We start from the raw sequence: 9,557 nt of genomic DNA, 5'->3' as shown, positions 1-9,557 counted from the left end.
TTCGGTAGGTCACTATCTTTATTTATAACGCGCTGAATTTTCGCTAAAGTAGGGAGTTCGTTTTTTTCTATACATGTTATGAATTTTGCGCCGTATTGCTGCTTGTGTAAAGGTATCACATTTCTGTAGCCGAGTCACTTTCCTATCATTCGGTCTCTTCTTTCTAGGAGTGGACACTTGAGCATTATTACTCAAAAATTCCCGCTTCACGTTCATAATAGTGGAAGGAGAAATGAGAGTTGCTTTAGATGTTTTTCTCAAAGTCTCTCTAACAGTTTCCATGCCCCCCTTTTCCCCCTGATTACGAAAGTATGTATTCACATTTAACAACATTCTTATCTCTACTGTAGTGAGAGGTTTACCTTGTTTCTGCTGCTGTTTGTAGCACTGAGGAGAATTTGAAACCATTGTGATTTATTCGCAAATTGAAAATCAAGAATAACAACTAAACACAACACAACAAAACAAAATGTTAAACACCACCGCTCGATAACTACAAAGACACCAAAAGGTCAAAGTGAATTGACAGCCCGTGGCAACGTCTCCGGTCATTGTTGCCGGATTTCCGCAAAGACTGCGTGAATGCATTAAGGTTAATATTCAAAAGCCATATATCACACACAGCAACACGGGAAATCCGACAATACTGACACCCACCTCTACCAGGGCCTACCCCTCGGTTAGTGAACAGTTGCCAGTACATGACCATCCTTCTTAGAATTCTGTTGAAAGGGTGTTCTGGAATTCATCAGAGATTGCCTTACTAGGACAGTGGGGTATTTACGGTTTTGTTTCAGGGGGCTTTGCTAACTATATTCCTTGAAATGTGAAAATTGTAAACCTCATATTCATGCACTAATATTTTTCGAGAACTTGTACTTAGCGTTGTCTAGTACTGGGGGAGGAGGCTGCTTTATCTTTCGTTTGTGAAATATATACCAGAAAAAAATACATATGTATTTGTATGTTATTTAAGAGCTAAAACACTAAACATTTCTTTTTTATTCCACATATTTCTGAAAATGAAATACAAATGTTGAAGACAGCCCTGCTCCTCTGATCCTCCACAACATTGTTTTTCAACTTTATAAATATCTTAACCACCGTCTTTTTTAAGTAGATTATGCGAACGCCCATGCCCGTCCCACCAATGTTGAAAACATATCTGTGTCCACAGTACCATATGAAGTCCATTTACAGCGGAAACGTTCTCATATTATTTACTATACATTTATCAGAAGTATTTGTGCCGCACGATCTTAATTGCCCAGCAACCAATGTTATAGAAGCTCTATAATAATAATAGTAATATTCATAAGGTTGAAACTCTCACGGGTGTTTTTTGTTAGTTGCAATTCACACTTCAGGTTGATATATTTGGGAAGAAGGAAAGTTTTCTTGATCTGCTATCTCAGGGCTAAGGAATTCGGTTGTAATTGAAATCGATTCCATTTAAATGAAATGAAATCTTTGAGTTTTACGTTCCACGGTTATGTCGGTTAGGCAAAAGGAGACGGTGATTATGAGAAATGAGTGAAATGGTGGAATGAAGAAATTGGAAGGAAACGGAAGAACCCCGAGAAAATCCGCGGGCGCGGTGTTTGTCCCACAAAGTCCACACGATGCAAGCTGGGATCGAACCAGGGACCGGAGGTGAACGCTCTACCACTGACCCCCCCCCCCCCGGTTCCATTTAATCTGGGACGAAATGAAAGGTCGAGTGCAAATCACATCACCAGTCCTTCCGCGTGATAGTTATTTTTCAGTTACATCTTGAAGAATCCCTTTCAACGTAATAACTCGTATATTGTCTAAGAATTCAATGTCAAAGTGGTGCAGAGATTATCTCTGTTTCTATAGTAGATGTATGTGAATCAAGTTCCTCCGGAGTCGCACGGCATTTTGGCAAATGTCATGATATGAAGTTGAGAAAACTGCAGATCCGCGTCTACGTAAATTAAATATAAGGAATAATCTTAAATAAGTTGTAGATAGGTCAACAAAGCATAATCCCAGATATAAAATAATGTTTATTTCTTGTAACCACATCACTTTAAGCTTTGAACGACACTGCTTCGTTAATACTTGGTACAAAGAAAACTACCGTTGCAGTTGTTTTGTTTATTCTTCTTTCAAATATTTACGCATAATTTAACACATCTAAAGATCATTGTGACAAAATTGAAAAACTAAGTGGATGTTCTGTGGAACTAATGTAAAATCATACTACTGTACAGAATATATATATATGAAATCTTTGCCATCCGCCACATTTCATTTCTGCATACGCCTAGCTTGTTCTTCCTGCTCTAAAGGTTTTAACACGCTCACACACACTAGAATAAACAACATTTTCTACCAGACGTACTGGCAACCCTGCTAACTGTTGTCACTTCCGTTCTGATCCTAACCTGAATTTTTGTATAAATACGAAGCTAAAATACCAAACTTAAATCTCTGCCAGTCTTTTTTATTTTTTCACACAATAAAAGAGTATCAAATTCTTTGAATGTGAAATCTAAATATTTTTAGAAGAGGTCAATGTCACAGAATACGATTATCTTCAAATACTGGTGCACAGTATATGTATATAATCAGAATTGACCTCTTAACGAAAAAAGAAAAAAAAAATATCATAATGTGTGGAAACTGTCCTAAGAAACAGTCCGAACGCTCTTGAATCTCGAATGTAATGTATTAATGAACCGGCATAGGAATTCAAATATCGAAAGAAAAGACTGTCCTGCAAATTAGAAATGTCTTTTATCGACCTGAGAGAGAAAACGCAAAGAATGGAATCTGCTAATAGTGCAATTTACATTAGTGTAGCTCTGTGGTGAAAGTACTGAAAGAAATAAAAGATAAACAATTAATATTTAGCTTATAAAACATTTCGCTTTAATAGCGTTTCTCTCCGCTGTTTGCTTTCATGTAAAATGCTTTCGTATTGTATTATTGAATTTAAAAATAGCGGGCTATGTTTATTAATGTGGCGCAACGCTGATTGGAACCAGAATTCGTGGATAAATCCAAAAGTAAAGTACTGTTAGTGACACAGTGTTTTCATCTCACTTGTGTACAACGAAAACGTCAATAAGAGTAAGATAGAGAAAGAAAATCAGACCCACCTAAGCGCTGCACACAATAACATTGAAGTAAAACTAATTTTATTTTATTTTTTGCGTTTATTATTTTATTCGTTTAAAATATTACTTGGGCGGGGAAGGAGGGGAGTCATGACCTCTCTTGGGTACGCCCCTGTTGTTGTAAACTCCGTTTTTGTAAAAATAGCCCAGTAATGCTAAATTTGCTAAATTCCTGTATAATGAATGGACGAAGCTGTATTTTTGTCACCAAAGGGTGTGCAGAAAGTCGCCAAATTCGTATTTTTAAACTTAATTTTATTTCATTTAATCTCTAGAAAAGTTATGATTATTTTGTCTCTGTCGGGAATTTTAAACTTGAGAATATTACAATGATGAAGAAAACTTAAAAAGAAGAAAATAAAAGCCTCCCAGGACCCAGACTTCCCTGGTTGTCCCCTCTTATGGTCGGTGATGCTGCAAGTACTTTTTATCGCGATTTGTGTAGTCCATGTTGGAATTCCTTGGTTCTGTATATTGCATATACAGTAGACTTCCGAGTATCCGGCTCGCGACTATCCGGCCCACTTTTCTTTTATCGTAATTAAATGGCAGGAAAAATCCCATTAAACATTCAGAAGGGTGAAAGACGATTGAGGCAGCGTTGCAGCATATCAATCAGTAGGAGGAAGCGACGCCAGCTGATATAATCTGTTTGCGTAAGTGGAGGGACATTGCGTCGCGGAAGAGAGCTAAAATTGCAGAAGCAGTCATCTATTAAGGACTTTTTCAAAAACTAAGTTTTGACTCGTATCTTTTTCATATCAGTGTACTGTAAAATCAGTTTGAGTCAATTTTCTTAAGAATTAGGCCTACGATTTACGTTAATGTTTTGTTTATGTTTCCTGCATTAAAGTTAGGCATTACAGAATTTGTTAAAATGTGAACAGTTTACATATACTGTACGTATCCTTTAACTTACATTTTCTCTAATAAATTCTTGAAACGTGCAGTGCAGTACATAAACATTTGTAAACTACTAACACAGAGCCAAATAAGAAGTGAGAAAATATTTACTGTATTATAACAATAAGTTTTGGTATAAAAACTTTGTCTTCTGCTATTGGTGGGGCAAAGAAATGAGTTTATAGAACTCTGGCCTATCCGGCTTTTTTGTTATCCAGCCTGCCCTTTCGCCACATTAGGCTAGATACTCGGGAGTCTACTGTACGTATAATAATAAGAAAAAAACAGTATTTAATAACGGAATAAATAAGAGTGGTGTACCTATTGTAGTTCAAATGTAAAAGTTTTGACTCGAGCAAGGTTCGAAATTTAACTTCTTAACTGAAAAAGTTCATCTTTTTTCTTTTCGTATTTTCGGCAACCGTATGATACTATAGTATCATATCGTTCATTTTTTTTAAAAATATGTAATTTGACAACTCTTAACGATATTCTCTAGTTTTCTGAATCTATCGTAATGTCCCTACCAGTAAAGTAAAAAAATAAAAAAAAAGTATTGGTAGTCGAAATGAAGGTATGTAGATAGACGAATTGGATTTAATGAAAAATCATCGTCCGTAATTTATACTGTATACATTTTTCTTCGCCATAAAAGAACTTTAAAATGTGTGTAACTGATATATTTTTTTTCAAGTGTAAAACAAAACTTAAAGTATGTTCCTGTATTATTGTCATTTGCTTTTCAGAAATGACAGTAAACTTTTTTTTTTTTTTTTTGTTATTCTCGTTTCCATAATCATCTTCCACCATTTTTTCCTAATTATAATTAATAGACTTAAGATTTACAATGCCATTATACTGTGAATATTTAATTAAGGTCGTCTGTGAGTATGCTTGAGTCTCGTGATGAGTATGGGTGATAAAAAATTTTAAAAAGTTATAATGTCGATTTTTTTAAAAAGTGTATATTTATGCATTAGTTATATATATAAAATAAAAAGAGTATGTGTACGTGAATATGTGAATATATATATATATTAATAAATAAATATATGAAATCGTGCTATAGCTGATTGTGAAGTGTGAAAAGAAATGCTGTAGCGCTTTGCATAGCATTTTTATCTTTTAAAAAAATGGCAGCTCCAATTTTTTTAAAATATTTTATTTCCGAATGTAAAATGATGTATCGAATGAGTAAAATAGTTACAGCATTTGTAGATTTTCTTTTCTTTTTTTTTTAAAAAAGTAAATAATATGTAAGGAAGAATGTAAACGAATACAATTGGCATTGAGTTATATGTTGTTGGTTTGTAATCTTTGATCATTGTTTTAATAAAATTCCATACCTTAAGATTTATTTTTTTTATTAGTAGTAGCAGAAGTGCCTGTTCCTCCATGATGTCATTTATTCACTTCGCTGTATGTTCTTGAACTTGTCCCTCAGTATCATTTTTTTTTTTTTTTTTTTTTTTTTTTTTTTTTACTTCGTGTTCCTTTTAATGCTCAAAATACACTGTTTATTTTTTCTGTCATTCCAGTATAACGCATCAATTTATCCTTTCCATCTGCTTCAAGCTGCATTTCGCTTGGTCAAGATTCATTTCCATCATTAATTTCTTTATTCTTGTAGTAGTTTTCCCTTGGTATTTTCTATTGCTAATGAATTTGCGTCCATATACATTGTTTAAACTACTTCTGACTTGTCTCTTTTACATCTTCGATTTTCCTTCCTAATACACACTTCAACTTGTAGACATCTTTTACACTTATCAAAGAATCTTTGTTTATATACTTTTTTTTTTTTTTTTTTTTAAATAACACACAGAGCCGTAGCTAGAGATTTCGGCACCCTTTGTTGTCACCTCACTAACACGGGAAGGTCCCACAAGTTGTCGCTCAAATCTGATTACTATTTGCCACATAGCATATCTGATAGAGCACCATGAGAAATGAAAATGAGCAAAATTTAAGGTGCTATTGACCAGAAGGATAGGAGCTACGGAGTTTCAAAATTTGAATATCGAAAAAGTTATATAATGGAATTATGTACGTTTAAAGTAAATATTTTGAAAACCGTTAAATCAATCAATACAAAAGTTGCGCAATATAATGAGAACAAAATGCCCTATCGAAAACCACAATGTTGTCATAGGTGAAGTAGTGTTGCCAACTCAACATAAAAATATTTTGTTTCAAATCGCACCATATACAAGTGTGCACATATTTAAAGTGCATTATAGTCACTAAACGTAACAGCGAAGGGTGGTGGCCCAGTGCTACACACTGTTAGTGCTACGTGTGCTGAAAATATTCAATCTAGAGAAGTCTGCTATGTGGCAATAGACGGTAATAACGGAATGTGAGGGTTTTGCATTATACTTATTTAGCCTCGGTGCATAAGCAGACAACTCGCGGAAACAAAATGATACACACGAGGAAAGAAACATGTGATTTCTAATTCTGTAAATTGGTACTCCAGATTATTTCATCAACATTTGAAAGAGTACTTTCTTGGGTTATATCTTTTGTGTTAAGTGACACATTCCTTTACTTCCTCTCCTACACATCATATGATTATGTTGCTGTACACTGTAATATTACCATTATTCACATTGGAAATATATATTTTTATTATTACCTCATTTCGTTTTTAGTCGGCCTGGGTAGCCGTGTGGTCCAGAAGGCTAGACAACGAGCATATTATGAATTGCGGGTTCCAATCCCGCCTCGGATATTTTTTTGTACTTTTCACCTTACATTTCATTTTACCTTTCTCTTTCATAGCGGTTCGGATCCCACTTTACACTATAGGTCCCGTAGCTTCGTAGCTGACTCAGGACGTAAAAATGGCATCACTCAATTTCGTTTTTCAAATGCATCAATATTTTGTGACATTGCTGACATTTTGCTATGTTATACCATCGGTGTTATGCATTTGAACTAAATTCATATTATGAGACCCAGATTCCTTTATTACCATCTGTTGCCATATCAGACTTCTCCATTTTACATTTCAGAATACGTAGCTCGAACAGTGGTGCACTGTACCACTGTACTTCACTGTTACATTTAGTGATAATAGTGCATTTTAAATTTGTGCACACTTGTATGGTGCTATTTATAATAAAATATTTTTATGCTTAGTTGGCAACACTGCTTCACCTATGACAACACTGTTTATGGTTTTTGATAGGGCATTTTGTCCTCATTATATTGTGCAACTTTTGTTATGATTGCTTTAACAGTTTTCAAGATATTTACTTTAAACGTACATAATTCCATGATATAATTTTTTTGATATTCACATTTTGAAGTCCCGTAGCTCCTATCCTTCTGGTCCATGCTCTATCAGATGTGCTATGTGTCAAATGGCAATCCGATTTTAGCGATAACTTGTGGAACTTCCCCGTGTAAGTTTTTTAAGCATATAAGAAAAGCAGCTTGTGTTATGCTACGCTGAATCTCTATCAAGCTGCTTGGATAGACGATTGCAAAAGCCAAAAGCGATAATTATGTATTATCAGTGGCGTATTTAAGATTTTGTTTCGGGAGGGGCTTTGCTAACTTTCGGGGGAGGCTTTGCCTGGAAATGTGAAAATTCTGCAAGATATTTCATTTATTTTACTATACTAAATAATATTTCGGGGGGGGGGGGGCTTAAGCTCGGAAGCCACCCCCCTAAATACGCCACTGTGTATTATTAATTTACAAATAAGAGCTGTTTCCAAGAGGTCTATTTTGGACTTTTTGTTAAACTTGACCAAACTACTTTTGGTTGTATACAGATCCATTTGGAGAACGGTTATGGAAATTTACAACGTTTCGTACTATTTATAAGAAAAGAAATTTCGATACATTAGAAACTATGCCCTTTTAAAAGATTCAAAATGAGTGACAGCATTAATCTTCAGTAATAATTGTAAATGTCTGTAATTTTGTTCTGTATGTGACCATACAAATAGCATTGTAATTTCGAGTATTTTACGGTAAAAAAAAATATTTTGTGAAATGTAACGAAAATTCAGTAGGAGCTTTCGCGAATTTAGTCTTCATTCTCATCGTCATGGTTAATTCGATTGGGTAGAAAAGCATGATTATCTAAACAAACTCATCACCATCAAAACGCCGAACATGTATTTCAGATTTTGACCGTTTCTGATTTTGAAAACGCTTCGGCGTACAGTATGTCATTAATCGGCAGATTGTATATCACATCGTCATTAAGAAATCATATATAATAACTTTTCTTAAGTAATAAGTTATGTGTCTTATTGAAACGTTTGGGTTGCGAGCAAGATTTTTTTTTAACAAATCTATTTCCTTGCAAACCAACAACAATATTCATTTAATATGGCGCTAATACGTTTTTGGGGCGACACGTCGCTTACACATTTCCAACACTTTTTCTTCTTGCTCGTTCGGCGCCCTCTTGCTATCCGCGCCCGGGGCCACCACCCCGCTCGTCCCCTCTAGCTACGGCTCTGATAACATATGCTCCTTAGTTGTGCTTGCTCCCACAATTAGTTAGCCCCTGTGCCTCCTTCCTTTCAGCTAATATATATATTTTTTTTTTTTTCGAAATTTCAGACAAATCTGTTGTTAATTTCCCATCTTTAAACTTTGTAGTATCTAAACTGTTGTCTCCTTCCTGTTAAGGTCAAAGTGTTAATTCAAGTTTGAAGTTGTGAATATTTTACTATGATTCGTCTGACGAGGGAACATCTTATATTGATAGTAGCATTGGCTAATTACACAATGCATAATCGGTAGAGGAGTGAGGAAAAGTGAGAAATCCAAAGTTTTACGGGCCGACACCCAGAAACATAGGATATACAGAGGAAGTGTTGATAAAGCGCTCCGCAGTATGTTTGTCCCTGTGAGGAAAGGGGCGCTTGAAAACTTTATTTTGTGCTCAGTTGGCAACACTGGATTACTTTAATCTTTTTGAAGTTCTGTCTGTGTCAGTGTATCTTTTACATTGCTATCTTCACATGATTCTAGATTCTTCTTTCCTCTGTATCTCCTATGTTTCTGGGTATCGGCCTGTAAAACTTTGGATTTCTCACTTTTCGTCACTTCTTTATCGATTGGCATTGTTTCATTGGACAATGCTACTATCAATATATGTTCCCTTGTGAGCCTTTTTGTAGATAATACATTTTGGTACTCAGGTAACCTTACTTACTCTGTTTGTATTCTTTTTAATTGTAGAAAATTCCATAACGTTGCTTTTGTTAAATGAAGTTACATGACAAGATGTCTCTTTTTAGCTACATACTGTTCGTGTTATTGTAACTTTGTTTAAAACAAAAATTACACAAATAGTAAATAACTTTCACACTACCTTCCTCCCTGGCTATACTTTTCAGTGGGATTTTGTGATCTAACAACTTTTGCAAATTTCTTTTCCTCTTATCATTGGCGTCCATCACAATTTTCTACCATATTAATAGATCACTTACTGCAAATTTAAAAGTTTTCATACACAAAATCGGTAGATAACTTAGG

Source organism: Thermobia domestica, chromosome 8 (assembly GCF_964235325.1).
Source record: "Thermobia domestica chromosome 8, izTheDome1.hap1.1, whole genome shotgun sequence".
Taxonomy (NCBI): domain Eukaryota; kingdom Metazoa; phylum Arthropoda; class Insecta; order Zygentoma; family Lepismatidae; genus Thermobia; species Thermobia domestica.
The sequence above is the reverse complement of the archived record's forward strand: the minus strand, read 5'-3'. Positions refer to the sequence as shown.